The sequence below is a fragment of the Bombina bombina genome, chromosome 6 (assembly GCF_027579735.1).
Source record: "Bombina bombina isolate aBomBom1 chromosome 6, aBomBom1.pri, whole genome shotgun sequence".
In the NCBI taxonomy this organism is placed as follows: domain Eukaryota; kingdom Metazoa; phylum Chordata; class Amphibia; order Anura; family Bombinatoridae; genus Bombina; species Bombina bombina.
The window spans coordinates 497594286-497612609 of NC_069504.1; the positions used below are offsets into that span (position 1 = coordinate 497594286).

The following is an 18324-nucleotide window of genomic DNA, read 5'->3' on the forward strand; positions in this document are numbered from 1 at the left end:
GTCCAGGCCCACTTCTCCACCGGGGCTCCAGGCACTCGGATCAGCCGGATGGATCAGATGAGGATCTCCCTTGCTCCAGGTACCTTTGTATAGCTTGCCAGAGTAGGCTAATTAGGGATGTTGAAAACCATTTTCCACGTGGGTTTTTACACTTCAGCGCTACCGGGGGCTAGAGTAGATGGCAAACTCTGCACAGCGTTATCCGATGAAGGAGCACCCAACAAGATGTAGCTATGGGGAAGGCAGATTGGCAGCAAAGAATCAGATATTTTAGTGTTTTTAAGCTCTCAATGTCGGAGCTCTCGTTCTCCGCTGCCATCCGCTAAGCCCTCCCACCGGAAGTCCCCGTGCTTAACTTTCTTATTATGCTTTACCTATTGCCACACTCATATGTATTAAATATCAATACCCATTCCCATTTGGTAATGGGTCACTTTCTTCTGTTTACAAATAAAACTCCACATGAGCTTCAGCTCAATGCCCATTATTAAATCATAAATATGGACATGTTTATTTTGTAACCAAAGTTGTTACACAGAGCCTAATAATTACCATATATCCTATGGTTTAAAGGGAAAAGGATAACTTCATTTTAGTGACTCAAACTGCAAAGAGTTCAAAATATTAAGTCTATGCAATCTATAAGTCCATTTAAAACCCTATTGGCTCCATACTTACATATGATATAAACATATATATATATATATATATATATATATATATACAGTTTTATATATCTATATATTTTTTAAGTGTGCTAGAATTGATGGACATTTAGTGATTCCCCCTATACATCTCTCTTATCTACTATAGGAAGCAGGAATATTCTATCTTTTAATTTAGACCAATAGGACTAAGTGTGTTTAGTCTATGGATCCATCTTGATTCATGTTGTAGAATAATCCTATCTGAGTTTCCACCTCATCTGCTAGTTCTCAATTGCTCTATACCCATTATCTGTAATTTGCTGTAATCTGAGTTATGGCAAGATTTAAAATGTCTTGCCACTGGACTATCTTTCTCCTCATTTTTGATGTCGTCCCTATGTTCACGTTGTTTTACCAACATAAAACCTGGGGCACGGACAGTTTAGTAGGTAGATTACATTATTTGATGTGCAAGATATTCTATCTCTGACAAAATGTACTTTTTTCCTAGTTGGTGTGCTGAAAATCATTGACCTCTTTATATACACACAATAGACACAGTATCCACAGGGTACATATCCTAGTTGGTTACGTGCCGATAATAACCAATTTGTACTTTGTTCTTTTTTTGTATTTACTGTGTACCAGTCTATCTCTTATATTTGGTGCTCTTTTAGCCGTTAATAACAGGTATTCTGAGATACAACCTTCCAAGGATGCATCATTTGATAGAATATGCCAGTGAGTATTTAAAATAAAACACCCTTAAAAAATATATAGACATATAAAACTGTATATATATATATATATGTTTATATCATATGTAAGTATGGAGCCAATAGGGTTTTAAAAGGACTTATAGATTGCATAGACTTAATATTTTGAACTCTTTGCAGTTTGAGTCATTAAGATGAAGTTATACTTTTCCCTTTAAACCATAGGGTATATGGTAATTATTAGGCTCTGTGTAACAACTTCGGTTACAAAATAAACATGTCCATATTTATGATTTAATAATGGGCATTGAGCTGAAGCTCATGTGGAGTTTTATTTGTAAACAGATTAGAAAGTGACCCATTACCAAATGGGAATGGGTTTTGATATTTAATACATATGAGTGTGGCAATAGGTAAAGCATAATAAGAAAGTTAAGCACTTTTGTGTTTAGATACCATTAAATCAGAGATAACCTACCATACTCGTATTGAGAGATTATATGTGCGACTAATGATCATGAGAGTATTATAATTGTTATCTGAAATTAACTTTTGAAAAAAAATCTTTTCACAGGTTGATAGATGTGGTTGGATTTAGGCATGTATGATAATAGTAATTTCGAATCCAATTAATTATGCTGATACTGCAGTAGTAATACTAGTAATACAGTGTTGTTTTTAGGCAATCAGTTTCAATTGCAGGTTTTCATACATGATATACCTTTAAGCAGGATAATATGGCAGTTATACAAAAGTACTCCACCACTTAGAGGCTGTACTGTGGATTTCTAACTGAATAAATAGCAGACAAGCCTCTAGAAATCACATCTGATGAGGCCCCGTCTTCAGCCCTTAGTGGTAGGGTCGAAATGCGTCATGCTCTGAGGAGTCACGGGGGACGTCACAGCCACGAGGATGTGAATTAGCTACAACGCTGATACAGACCAAGTCCTTTCTGATGGATTGTATGCAAATAGCAAGTGAAGACGCCGACCCGCTCATAACGACCAACACTGTGGAACCGCGTATACTCAAAGGTACTGCAGCCCTGTAGAGTGTTGAACGAAGTCATATGGATATGAGGTGAGGTCTGGCTTTGCAAGTCTTGCTTTCCTTTAGAGGGCTTATTTCAAGTGGAATATAAGGTTGATACTTTGTTATCATTGAGTATCCATTTTCACCTGATAAATTTTACATACCACTGACCAAGTTGATTATTTCAGGACTTAACCCCAAAGTTACAGATGAAAAGCAATTGTTCACAGTCAGCGCACAGCGCAATTTGGATTTTTAAGTGACTGAAATACATTGGAAGTTTCTCATATTGCAGCCAGAGCGTGTTTTTTAACACTTGAGGGCCTGGCTGGGGAACTCTGTTCATCTGTTTTCTCTGCATAGCATAAAAGGAAATTTGCCTAAATCAATACCAGTGCATGTTGTTACACTTAAGTGCCTGGGAATTATATGCAATATATTAGACTTTTATTGCTATATGAGTTATAGTCTGGGGCCCCATATATCATTTTGGTAGAGTGTTTTCTAAACTTTATACATGTTATATGTGCGTGAGAGTTACTCTAGGTTGTAAAATCAATCCCTTTGTGAGTAGCATACTGCAGTATCTAATTTAGATTTTGGGTATAATTATATCTTTTCAGCGGTTGTTGTTAATTTTGCCTCCCATGCTTTTTAATATTGTGTGTGTTTTGTCTGTTTGGAATTTGGGTGGAGAATAGACGGCCTAGATTCCCTGTGAATTCCATGTGTATTTATTTAGTAATAAAGCATTAGACCTTTGTGCAGCCTTGGTCCTTCTTTGTTTGAGTAGACATTTAACTCAATCCTTTCCTTGTTAATGATATTGTATATATATATATATATATATATATATATATATATATATATATATATATATATATACAGTATATATTGTCAGGGTGCCAGGAATCAGACTGAGACGAGAAGTGCAAAAATAATCACACCTTTATTAATAGCAAAAAATAATAAAAAGTCCACAAGTCAAATAACAAGCCAGGAATCAAAACCAGAGCTGGTAGTCAGGAGCCAAAGCAAATAGTCAGACGAGCCGAGTCAGGAGCCAAAGTGAGTAGTCAGACGTGATGGAATCAGGAACAAGGAGAACAGCAGAGTCAGGAACAAGGCAGGGATCAGGAACCATGAGGGACATCAGACAGCCAGGAAATACAAAGGAGCTCTCACAAACAGGTCCGAGACAACGCAAGGGGAAAGCATACTGAACAGAGGCCCTTTAAATAATAAGTGATGACATCACAATTCTGAGACTCATCCTGTCTCACATGGATTATGTACACCAGTCTGGCCATAAAAGGAAGTGCAGGAAATGAGCAGCATCACACAGTATGCACCAGAGTCAGCAAGAGAGGTGAGTAAAATGTGAATTGTATATATATATATATATATATATATACATATATATATTCTTTTAAATTCTGTTGGTATATATTAGCAGTTAGAGCGTATAAGTATGAATTATTGACACGCTTGAGAAATAATGTCAAGCCATCTAATTGGCTGTTGAGAACAACTCCCAACTGTTAAATAGTAATTTCTGTTTAGTTAAAAATCAGCTCTGATGAAACGCTGTTTGGGCGTGAAACGCGTCAGCTGTGTACGCTGAGTGCTGTGTGTGCTGTGCCTTATTTTGGATTTTAAACTTTGTATTACAAATAAAGTATTTTTTATGTTTACTTCTGGAGTTCCTGACGTCTAAACTTTATTTCAGCACACTAAACGCTGTATCTTGGAAATTTGTATTCTGTTTAATGAAGGTTTAGGGAGAACCTTGACATCCAGAGTGCAAGGCGGAAGCCGGTTGGACACGACCAACGTGAGTAGAGGATGCACGCAGCAGTATCTACACGCCATTGTGTGCACATACAGAGATCGGAGAACACTCACAGAATTCTCGACAAAGAAATCCTCAATCAGAGGGAGTGAGCGGTTCTGGTATGCGTTGACACGGGCGGTAAGTTGTTTAAATTCTTCTACTCTGTGAATACAATGATACTATAGAAGGGATTGCTTAATAATATAGAAGCAAGTATAGTGGGTGTTAACCCATTTTGCTCAATACATACATTCACTTCTTAAGAATTAACCTGCAGTACCGATATTAACTTGATCTTGTTAAAGTAGGTGTAAAGCGGAAGGATCTCTCTTCATCGCAGAAAGGTGATAAGTTGCCGTCAGCACAGCTAATTATAGCAAACGGAGCAATGGTGTTTTCTATCTCTGGAGATTGCTCAGTTGTTGTCACTTTCTGCGCAAAAAGGCAGAGCAATGCTATCCTCTCTCGGTAACGTTGCTCGTATGTCAGTTAGGAGCTGGTTGAATCTAGCGGTCATGTGGATCCCAAAGTTCGTTAAGAGGGCTTTAACAATAATTTATTGGCTTAACATGATACTCAATGTTAGAATTTCTTTACAGCCAGTTCACATCTTTTTTTTTTGTTCTCATGGCCTAGTTTAAAAAAAACAAAATTACTTAATATAGCCATAATGATCATCCGTATTTTAATTTTAAAGAATTGGAAAAAAAAGGTTGCACCATCAAAAGCTATTTTTGAACAAGCAATCTACTCGCAAATTATCTTTGAGCAATTTAATACCTCTACATCATCTGTTAGACAGATTTAAACCTTCTTTGATAAATGGCCGGAAATCACCTTGGCATGTCCTTTGAATATCCAATTTAATCTCACAAGACAATTTCATAAGACTGATAATTTTGCAGCCTTAATCTTAAGAAATGTATTTCCCTCATCCTGGTACTGGGCTCGGGGTCTATTGATAGATAGATGACCTTTTCCCTTTCTCCCCCTTTTTCTTTTTTTTTTGTTATTATTTTTTCTATTCTTTTTTTTTTATATGAGTTTGTAGGAAATAGATAATTGAGTAAGTTTAATACAAGAGGAAAACATGAGTTCCGGTAAGGGTATATAATCCAGATAAATTATTATACGAATTCTTTTATGGAAATGGTACTTCGTCCTAGAAAATGCAGTATGTATTATTATGTTACTTCAAGGAGATTATGATACCTATTTATCAAGCCGTCAACCGCAAATACGCTGGAATTCCGCAGCATAATTGTGGAGAGTCTGATTCCCCTTATTTATCAAAGCCTACAGACCGGCAAAAGTTGAAATTTGTGACATAACATACGATCCCCAGGCTCAGTCCGACACAGATCGATGCTTACGTTATTACAGATGTTCCGAATGCAAATTCAGCACTATTTGACTACTTTTGCTAGTTATCAAATTTCTACCAGGTACGCTCACCACTATTCCGGCCCAGCGTACCTGGTTTTCAATCCGCCGCCCTGGAGGCGGCAGATGCCATAGGAATCAATGGGAGTCTGAAAGCAGCGAAAGGTCATGTTTGCTGCTGCCCGATATCCCATTGATTCCTATGGGAGAATAAAAGTTATGTTCACACCTAACACCCTAACATGTACCCCGAGTCTAAACACCCCTAATCTGCCACCCCCCTACACCGCCGCCACCTACATTATACTTATTAACCCCTAATCTGCCGCCCTGCCACCGCCGCCACCTACATTATACTTATTAACCCCTAATCTGCCGCCCACCACCGCCGCCACCTACATTATACTTATTAACCCCTAATCTACCGCCCCAACACCGCCGCCACCTACATAATGTTATTAACCCCTATCCCGCCACTCCCGGAGCCCACCGCAACTAAATAAAGTTAGTAACCTCTAAACCCCTGGCCTCCCACATCAGTACCACTTACTAAACCTATTAACCCCTAAACCGCCAGCCCCCCACATTGCCATAAACTAAATTAACCTATTAACCCCTAAACCTAACAACCTGCTAACTTTATATTAAATATTAACTCATCCCTATTTTATAATAAATTTAAACTTACATTTAGATTTAAATTAAACTATATTAAACTATTAATTAATCTACCCTATTATACTAAAATTACATTAAACTATATTAAACTATTAATTAACCTACCCTAACTATTATCCTACAATTACATTAAACTATATTAAACTATTAAAGGGACACTGAACCCAATTTTTTTCTTTCGTGCTTCAGATAGAGCATGCAATTTTAAGCAACTTTTTAATTTACTCCTATTATCAAATTCTCTTCATTCTCTTGGTATCTTTATTTGAAATGCAAGAATGTAAATTTAGATGCCGGCCCATTTTTGGTGAACACACTTTGTTGTTCTTGCTGATTGGTGAATAAATTCACCCACCAATAAACAAGTGCTTTCCATGGTCCTGAACCAAAAAAATAGCTTAGATGCCTTCTTTTTCAAATAAAGAAAGCAAGAGAACGAAGAAAAATTGATAATAGGAGTAAATTAGAAAGTTGCTTACATTTGCATGCTCTATCTGAATCACAAAAGAAAAAATTTTGGTTCAGTGTCTCTTTAATTAATCTACCCTAACTATTAGACTAAAATTACATTAAACTATATTAAACTATTAATTAATCTACCCTAACTATTATACTAAATTACATTAAACTATATTATTATTATCGGTTATTTGTAGAGCGCCAACAGATTCCGCAGCGCTATATTAAACTACTAATTAACCTACCCTAACTGTTATACTAAAATTACATTAAGCTACAAATTAAATTAAATTAAATATATTATATATTTAAACACCTAACCCTACTCAAATAATTTAAATATACTATTAAAAATTACAAAGTTACCAAAAACTAACAACTAAGTTACACAAAATAAAAAACAGTAAGTTACACAAAATAACAAACACTAAGTTACAAAAAAAATAAACACTAAGTTACACAAAATAAAAAATAAATTATCAAATATTTAAACTATTTACACCTAATCTAAGAGCAGTATGAAAATGAAAAAAGCCCCCCCAAAATAAAAAAACCCTAGCCTACAATAAACTACCAATGGCCCTTAAAAGGGCCTTTCGCGGGGCATTGCCCCAAAGAAATCAGCTCTTTTACCTGTAAAAAAAATACAAATAAACCCCCCAACAGTAAAACCCACCACCCACACAACCAACCCCCCAAATAAAATCCTAATCTAAAAAACCTAAGATCCCCATTGCCATGAAAAGGGCATTTGTATGGGCATTGCCCTTAAAAGGGCATTTAGCTATTTTTCAAAAGCCCAAACCATAATCTAAAATTAAAACCCACCCAATAAACCCTTAAAAAAGCCTAACACTAACCCCCGAAGATCCACTTAAAGTTTCTGAAGAGCCGACATCCATCCTCAATGAAGCGGCAGAAGTCCTTATCGAAGCCGGCAGAAGTCTTCATCCAAGTGGGCCGACGTCTTCATCCAACCGGGCAGAAGTCTTCATCCAGACGGCATCTTCTATCTTCATCCATCCGGCGCGGAGCGGCTCCATCTTCAAGACATCCGACGCGGAGCATCCTCCTCGTTCGACGTCTTCTTCAACAATGAATGTTCCTTTAAATGACATCATCCAAGATGGCGTCCCTTAGATTCTGATTGGCTGATAGAATTCTATCAGCCAATCGGAATTAAGGTTGAAAAAATCCTATTGGCTGTTGCAATCAGCCAATAGGATTGAGCTTTCATCCTATTGACTTATCCAATCAGCCAATAGGATTGAGCTCGCATTCTACATTCTAATACTTTTATGTAGGTGGCGACGATGTCGGGCGGCAGATTAGGGGTTAATAACATAATGTAGGTGGCGGCGGTGTAGGGGGCGGCAGATTAGGGGTTAATAACATAATGTAGGTGGTGGCGGGGTCCGGGATAGGGGTTAATAGCTTTATTACAGTTGCGGCGGGGTCCGGGAGCGGCAGGATAGGGGTTAAACAGGTTAGTATAGTGGCGGTGTTTAGTGACAGTATACAAATAAAGCTGTGAAAAAGCCGAATAGCAGCGAGATCGACGAGTGTCAGTTAACAACAATCCGCTGCTCATCGCCCCTTACTTGGTGCGCGGCTTTTTGACAGCTTTTTATATAAATATGGAGAGCTTATTCAGGTCCAAGGCCGCAATGTTAGGCGATGTCAGGCGAGCGTATTGGTGCCGTCGAATGCAAGTAAGTTGATGGCTTGATAAGTAGGCCTCTATATGTTGAAATGCATTTCCTCTTCATAGGAAATGTACCGATGTAAAATATACCCTGTTTTTGTTTATGTTTTGTTTTGAAATTATTATAATATATTTTGTTGTAACTTAATTATTTTGTCCATAATAAAAAGAGATTTAAAATAGAGGGCTTTTACTACTGTAATGTCTTCTGACATTTTCTTTTGCCAACAGTCTGTTATAATTCAATCATGAAATCACAGCAACAAAAGAGAGCTATCTGGTCTTCTCTATGTATTGTTGAAATTATTTAGCTATGTATGCATATGTTATTAGAAATTGAGTATTTGAGGCTACAGTAGGCCAAGAGTTGCTAAAACCTGATGTACGGGGGGGGGGGGGAGTCGAGGTCTCTTGAACAGGCTGCCCCCCAATGTCTCTACAGTTCGGATCAGGCCCCAGATAAGGAAAACATTTAGATTTTGGTCTGGTGCACATCAGCATAGGATATATAGACTATTTCTTGCGGTCCCAAGTGAGGATGCTATAGTTAATAAGGATAATCGGCGGATTATCTTAGTTTTTCTTAAGAGCTTGTGAAGATGCCACCTGGCATGGCCGCTGTCCAGACCCGCCCCACATTTACACTTTTCATTAGCCATACTGCTAACCCAACAAACACACATGTCCACTATATGATAATGCTCTTGTTCAAGCCAATTTAAAATACATACACACATATCAATATCAATCAATTGCACAAATGCCACCTATAAGCATCACTAGACATTAAGGGATCATTCAACATAAAGGCTCTTCAACATGTGATGCAATTGGTAAACCCATGAACGTTTCCTGTTAATCTTGCACATTTAGTTTTTGGATTACAAAATCAAATGTAGATAATGATTTTATGTTGTTTTAAGGTGGTAAAAATGTTAAACTTCAGGAATATTAACAGTGAATTATTTTAGGATTGTGATCACTGAAAAAAACATACTCACAATATTGTCTGAAATTCAGAAATTATCTACAAAATCATCTACCAAGGAAAAAGGTGGTTGTAACATTGGTTAATTAAAATTCATATATATATATATATATATATATATATATATATATATATATATATATATATATATATATATATATATATATATATATATATCAAAATAACAAGAGTATTGCATTGAGCAATGATACTTTTTTTATTGGACTAACTATACATTTATAAGTTGACAAGCTTTCGGAAGAGTTCCTTCCTTTATCAAGTCTAAAGCAATACTCATAATACTTGATAAAGGAAGGAACTCTTCCGAAAGCTTGTCAACTTATAAATGTATAGTTAGTCCAATAAAAAAAAAGTATCATTGCTCAATGCAATACTCTTGTTATTTTGATATCTAAATCTCTGGACTAACAAGGCTACTCCAATCAACGTATATATATATATATATATATATATATATATATATATATATATATATATATATATATATATATATATATAAAAATAAAAATAATATAACATCTTATATAACACTTTTCAAAAGGTTGTACTCAAAGCACAGTTTTTATTCCTTAAAGGCCTATGTAAACTGTTAGATCTGTTAGAGTTCTTGTTTAAAAATGTCCAGGGAAGTGTCTTCTTTCCCTGTGCTGGGGACAGTGTTCCATAGAGATGGCTAAAAGTTAGCAAAACACATTTTTGGTGAATTCTTGGCATATTTAGCTTCCAGGCATTTGCTGGTCTAAGAGTGCAAGTTGGGACATAGGGCCCAAGTAATTCTTTTAAATAGCTTGGTCCTGGGGCGGTGCCAAGCCAAACTCAGAGATGGCTGCTTAGACTCTGAGCTCCAGGTGGATGCAATATGTTTTAAAGGCTAACTAGAGAAAGCATAGCTGAAAACTGCCTTGAGTTGAAGCCAACAACGGATTTAATCACCCGCTACAAATTAGAGACCTTAGAGGTGAGGAATACCTTGTGTTCCCGCTACCGGCTATGAGCTAAGGGAACAGGAACGGCTGTGACTTACCATCTGAGAGACAGGAGGGGTATTAAGAATCCCCACCACAGATCCCTGCTCTGCTGAGAGATACTCGCAAACGGATGAAGCGATTGAAATCTGATCATCAAAGATTCAAGCCGCATACAAATATAGGCTGCAGGTTTATAGGCTCAAGCATGCGAGTGGGGGAAATACCGCAAGCAGACATGATACTCTTGACTCTGGATGCGGGACACTGCCACCAAGATAAGATGGTATAGAGTCGTTGATCGACCTCAGAGAGAGGACAAATAACTCCCAGAAAACTGCTCTTCAAGATCCGCTACAATACGGAACAAGGTAGGACGCAAAAGTACCATAATGGCTGCCACACTATGACGCACCACAAACTAACACACTACAAAGGGCCATGAAAGCACTATAAACAACTCATCATATAAGGATATGAAGACATAAGCTATGAGAGGGCTTTGATAGAATGATAAAATAACTACAGAGGACGACTGATACTTATATCTGAGACATACCCCAGAAACATAAGGGTCCTTCAGAGAAACGATATCCGCACTTATTTATACGCATCCACTTCTACTACCAGGATACGTGGGGCAAGCAATAATCTACCCTGTATAAAAACATAAGGTATAATACAATGTCTGCCAGGAGACCGACAAAAGATAAGCACAATAAAACATCCTACATGGATACATTTTTTAAACCCTCCAAAAAACTCTAAACTAGCTGAACAAATAGACATGGAGAATGATGAAGAGTTAGACTCAGACTCAGCAGCCACAAATCCAGAAACAGATCAGACACCAGTGACCAAGGCTGACCTAAAGTCTTTAGTCTCCAAACAGTATATCTCATCCATCTTTGAAAAACTTTGGGACAAAATTGATTTTATGCATGCAGCAGTCACGACTAGTCTGACAGAAATCAAATCTGACATTGCTGAACTAGGAGGACGAATAGAAACTCTAGAAGAATATAAAGAATTAGTTACAGAATATTTAGCTGATGTCTCACAGACTTTCTCCACACAACAACAATTGCTGACTGAGATGCAAGATAAAATGGGGGATTTAGAAAATAGGAGCAGAAGGAGTAACATCAGACTCAAAGGAGTACCTGAGACCATCACTAATAAAAACATACCATTGTATCTTCAGCAATTGTTTAGAACTAAAACTGGGGATAATGGACATTCTGATTTCACTATTGAAAGAGCCCACAGGGCCTTGAAGGCAAAACCCAGAGGAGAAGCCCCGCCACGGGATATTATAGTGAAAATACTTCTGTTTCACTATAAGGAACACATACTGGCAGCTGCCAAAAACAATCCTACATTCAAATTTCAGGGGTCAGTAATACAATTCTATCAGGATCTGTGCCTCAGGACATTACAAAGCCGGAGCTCACTAGGCCCTCTCACACAACTTCGGAGAAAACAGCAAATCCAGTACAAATGGGGATTTCCCTTTGCACTCTACATCCTAAAGAGGTCCTACAACTTCCCACAGTTGCTACAGCACCAACATCCTCAGACCTACAATCTACCCCAAAAACAAGAAATCTCCCGAAGTGGAAATTAGTGAATAGAAGACTCCCTAAAACCAAATAGGTACTAGCTACCAGAAGATAGAGACACACACTTTATACTTGCTTTGAGATAGCAGGTGCATGCAAGACTGGGTGCATAGACACCTGAAATTGAGTATCCTTTTATATTAACCTTGTACCTTGTCAAGGTTCTAGATAAATGATAAAGGTTTACATTGTGACTATGTTTGAAACAAGGTTTTACATGCTCTTAATATTGGTACTGTTACTGTTTCCTACTTACAGTTAGATTATCACATATGATAGTTTATCGTAGTGGGAAGATATTATTTTCTAGATACCACTATAGTTCTAGAACTTAGCAACAGCAAGGATGCTGAATTATACCCCACCACTATACCCTTCTCTAAGGGAACACTGTTATTATTTTTCGTTGTTTTTATGTACACAATATGTTACTTGGTTCTTATTTCACTGTTTTACCAATAGTGTTGAATTCCACAACTCCTCCCTCAACTTGATCATTAAGAGTTGGGCTTGTTCTAAACTCTATCACCTTGATGTCTTATCTGTTACCCCCTATCTGATAGAACTAAAACCACATGTGATGGGGATCTCATCCACACACCATTACCCCAAAAATTTACTTACTCTTACATAATGTGAGAGGATTAAACTTGGATGTTAAACGCTGAGTAGCTATGACCCAATACACACATCTTAAAGCAAACATTCTATTCCTACAGGAAACTCATTTTCCCAAAAGCCAAATACCCAAATATTGGTCTAAACATTTCCCACATCATTATCATGCCACGGCTGCCACAAAAAAGGGGGGTTTCTATCCTTATTCACTCAAATTTAAACTTTACACACAAATCAACTGTAGCTGATGAAGAAGGAAGATATTTGATTCTTAAATGCTAACTTAATAACACTGCTGTTACTCTATGCAATATATATGCTCCTAATGACAAACAAGAGAGGTTCTTCAAATATATCTCTTATCTTCTAACACAATGGTCCCAGGGTAAAATCATTCTAGCAGGGGACTTCAACATAAATATCTATCCTATAAGCTAACCTAAACAAGGCTCCCTCTCCAATAAAAAGATGTAATGCAACCAAAATATTAAAATGATTCGAGAACATTTCTCACCTCACTCCCTAATAGATACTTTGCAGACCCTGTATGGAGTGATGACAGATATTACCTTTTACTCTGCAGTGCAGAAAACATACACAAGGATAGTCTATATCTATGTTAGTCAGATGTTACAATCTTTTACTAGTATCCTCTACAATTCATACATGTGTATGGTCTGACCACTCCATGATCTCTCTCTAGATAGATGGGATTCAGGATCCCAGAAGAGAAAAATCGTGGACATATGACCTCCAATATTTTAAACTTCCCTCTGACCATGACAAAATTGTATTACATCTAAGAGAGTAAGTGGAGCATAAATATTGATACCACCTCAAACCCACTAAATATATGAGCGGCCCACAAAGCTTACTTATGAGGCCTGCTAATACAAAACAATGCAAGATACACTAAACAATGACAGCTACAAATATCCCAGTTATATCAAGAAATAATGACTGAGAAATAATGATGAGAAAACACACAAACTAACTCAAAAAATTACTACCTTACGCACCCTCCAACCCAAAAGAAACATGTTAGCAAACATACTAAACACAAATGCAACTAAAGCAATACAAAGGTTAAAATTCCAATACTATATATTTGCTAACAAACCAGACACATTTTTGGCACACAAATTACAAGAAAGACATAAAGCGCTAGCTATTCCTTATATCCAAAAGACAGATGGTAATTTGACCTCCCTCCCACAGGAAATAGTAGACGAGTTTGCCCTATATTATTGTAAATTATATGATGAAAATAAGACCTCTCACTCCCCAGATATAGCTTCAGCAACCAACAATTTTTTAACGGATGCGCAATTACCCACACTGGTGGAAAAAGACAGGGAGCTACTTAATGCTTCTGTATCTCCAACGGAAGTTATGAAAGTTATTAAGGAATTAAAAATAGGTAAGGCAGCAGGGCTGGAAGGTTTACCTGGAGACTATTACAAACTTTTTAAAACAATCCTGATACGCCATTCTTACAAAATTCTGTAATCACATATTGGAAGGCCATGAAGATCCCGGGCCGAATTACTAGGTGTTAAAATAGTCATATAAAAACACTAAGTTATGTACCAGTTATCACTCCATTTCACTAATAAACCAGGACATAAAACATTTTACAAAAATTCTAGCTAATTGCCTAAAAACAATATTACCATCCCTGATACACCCTGTTGAATATGTTGAATATAATAGACCATCTCAACAGGACCGGAACACCTTCTTTGCTTCTATCTCTGGATGCAGAGAAGGTGTTTGATAGAATTGACTGGAACTACATGTTTAAGGTACTACATCATATGGGATTTAGTGGCCCTTTTATTACAGAAATTCAGGCAATGTACTCCACACCAACAGCCCAGGTTGTATCAGCAGGATATCGATCCAAACCGTTCCCTATATGTAATGGAACAATGCAGGGATGCCCCCTTTACCCCCTAATATTTGCTATATAAATAGAACCCCTAGCAGCCAGAATTAGACTCTTGCCAGACATTACAGGAGTGACAATCTCAAAATTAATTTACAAACTCACCCTATTCGTGGATGAAGTCCTTCTGACAATAAAAAAAAACACTAATCTTCCTCCCGAATTTATATAATACACTAGACAAATTCTCACAAATATCGGGCTATAAAGTAAACCTTAAGATATGTAAGGCATTGCCAATAGCCCTCCCACCCCAAACAAAAAAGCCTATAGAGATTAACTTTGAATTTGCGTGGCCAAGACACTCCCTTAAAAATGTGGGCATTAACTTGACAACTCAATTGCACCAACTTTATAAGTATCATTACTCACCACTTCTCAAATGTATTAGGCAAGGGGCGCCAAATTATCAAGCTCCGAATGCTTGCCGGAAAAAGAAGGCTCGCAGGAAACAGAAGTTATGAGGCAGCGGTCTAAAGACCGCTACTCCATTACTTGTCCACCTGCTCTGAGGCCACGGACAGAAATCAACCTGATCGAATACGATCCGGTTGATTGACACCCCGATTGGCCGTGAGACTTCAGGGGGCGGCATTGCACCAGCAGTACACAAGAACTGCTGGTGCAATGATAAATGCCGACAGCGTATGCTGTAGGCATTTATCAATGTGCGGCAAACATGATACGCTACATCGTATCATGTCCACTCGCACATTAATAAATAGGCCCCAAGATGTTCATAAATAGAGACGCTATACATTCTCTTGGTATGGACGCCTTTCAGCGGTCAAAATGAATATATTTCCTCACCTATTATATTTATTTCGGGCCTTACCCCTCAAATTGCCAATCTCAGAGTTGTCTAGGTTACAGACGGAAATGGTGGCCTATATTAGGGGCAATAAAAAATCAAAGTCTGTTGGACCTGATCCGACAGTGCGGATAAGATCCAACAGACCCCGCTGAATACGGCGAGAAATACGCTTACCGTATTCAGCATTGCACCAGCAGCTCACAAGAGCTGCTGGTGCAACGCCGCCCCCTGCAGACTCGCGGCCAATAGGCCGCCAGCAGGGGGTGTCAATCAACCCGATCGCACTCGATCGGGTTGATTTCCGGCGATGTTTGTCCACCTGCTCAGAGCAGGCGGACAGGTTATGGAGCAGCGGTCTTTGTGACTTCATAACTGCTGTTTCTGGCGAGTCTGAAGACTCGCCAGAAACAGGGGCCATCAAGCTCCTTACGGAGCTTGTTAAATAGAGGCCAGTGTTACTAGGGAAGGAGTCCAAGGACGCTATATGGACTACCTTAGAGGCAGAGACAGAAGACCTAGCATACCCAGATGACATACTGTGTAATAGAGAAAGGCAGAGAACACCTACATACAAGACCTCCATACACGACTCCATTAAACAGAGTGAGAAATGGATGTCAAAACACATCACACTTCTACCTACTAACTCTTTAATGATACCACTCAGACATATATTGCCAACAGACACACATAGCTTCATCACAAAATGGACCAACAAAGGATTGTATAAGGTGGCAGACATACTCCATAATAAAAAGATGTTGACATTGACATATACACAGCTTCAAGATAAATTGACACCAATAAAACTACAATGGTATCTATACTTACAGCTTTCTTCTGCTATCCAGAAATATCTAACTGGAGCTACTAGACAACCCTAGACAGTCTTAGAAAATATGTATACAGCCAAGATTAGACCAAAAAAAGTGATATCCAAAATATATATAGCTATCCAAACAGAAACCAGCAACACTAAGAATATACTCATGCCTAAATGGGAAACTGAATGGGATGATATATTTAGTTCAGGAAGTAAAGGTCTATTGAGTGCAGACTTACGAGAAAACTGCATAAAACCGGCATTTCTATGGTATTTGACTCCACTGATAACCTCACATATGTCCCAAACAAAATATACTTTATGTTACAGAGGATGTGGTGAAATAGGCACCTATAAGCATATGTGGTTGGAATGTGAAGGGGTTAAAGAGATTTGGAAATCACAATCAGCACTACTTAGTAGCCTCCTAGATGAAGAAATTCACCTTACCATCTCCCAAGCCTTACTACATACACCCATTCAAAAATGTAATACACCCACTAATACACTCATTAAGATTTTGTGCACGATTACCAGAATATGCATAGCACAATACTGGAAGACAGATGTACCCTCATTGATAGGAATCCAAAATAAAATAAACTGGATATATAAGATGTATGACTCAGCTTCATGGATAGTAAACACAAGAGACTCCTTTAATAAAATGTTGTTTTATTGGATTTATAAAAATGAATAAAGAATATCACATAAGTTGTGAACAATAGGAGATAGGTAGGGTGACCATATTGCCGCTTTAAAAAGGGACACATATGAAAAATACATATGTCAGGGCTGTTTTCAGGGCTGTTTAAAGAAATGTTTTGTATAAGAACCCTGAAATATATTTTTCATATGTGTCCCTTTTTAAAGCGGCAATATGGTCACTCTAGAGATAGGGTATATAGGAACTAGGCACAATCTAAATAGCCTTCACACACTGAAACATGAAGGGAAAAAGAAACACATTCGATATAGAAAGATCGATCTAACAGGTGGAATCAACACTATAGTTTATATAAATTGTTGTTGATTTTTTTTTCTCACCTTTTTCTTTTCTTTCTAACTTTATAATTTACTCCTATTATCAATTTTTCTTGTTCTCTTGCTATCTTTATTTTAAAAGCAGGAATGTAAATCTTAGCAGCCAGCCCATTTTAGGTTCAGCACCATAGAGAGCGTGCACTTATTGGAGGCTTACATTTACCCACCAATAAGCAAGCATAACCCAGGTTCTCAATCAAAAATGGGCCGGCTCCTATGCATCACATTACTGCTTTTAAAATAAAGCTAGCAAGAGAACAAAGAAAAATTGATAATAGGAGTAAATTAGATAGTTGCTTAAAATTGCATGCTCTATCTGAATCATGAAAGAAAAAAATTGGGTTTAGTGTCCCTTTAAGTATTTTTCTTTATTTTTGTTGTTGTATTTTTGTTGTTGTATTTTTCTAACACCATTGTGGAATACCAGCTGCTCTTTTTAGTTTTATATAATAATAAGTCATATACGATACAAGAAACATGATCCGTAAACTTATTTTCTAGGTTGTTACATAAGATGACTTAAGATACTGGTACAATAAGACTGAATCAAAAATCTATATTAAAAACTCAGGGATTTGAAACAGAAGATCCAAAGCCTTGAGAGAAAGACTTTTTGGCCCCTAGTTATCAAGCCGTCAACCTCAAATACGCTGGAATTCCGCAGCGTATTTGTGGCGAGGCTGATTTACCTTAGTTATCAAGCCCTACACACCGGCAAAAGTAGAATTTTGTGACGTAAGCTTCGATCCGCCGGACTCAGTCCGACACAGATCGATTCTTACGTCACTCCAGATGTTCCGCACACAAGTTAGGCACAATCTGACTACTTTTGCTAGTTATCAAAAAACTAGCAGGTACGCTCGGCACTTTTCCGGCCCAGCGTACCTGGTTTTCAATCCGCCGCCCTGGAGGCGGCAGATCCCATAGGAATCAATGGGAGTCTGACCATAGCGAAAGTTCATGTTCACTGCTGCCCGACATCCCATTGATTTCTATGTGAGATGTCTGCACCTAACACCCTAAC

General features: G+C 37.7%; 1 long non-coding RNA gene across 2 annotated transcripts in view; it reads left to right on the forward strand.

Moving 5' to 3' along the window:
- Positions 1-1342: 1342 nt before the first annotated feature.
- Positions 1343-18324, forward strand: part of LOC128665141 (uncharacterized) — a 56849-nt gene continuing 39867 nt past the window's right edge. For both annotated transcript variants that reach the window (XR_008403005.1, XR_008403004.1), the window contains exon 1: positions 1343-1388. This is a non-coding gene — a long non-coding RNA (uncharacterized LOC128665141). The remainder of the gene's footprint in view (positions 1389-18324) is intronic.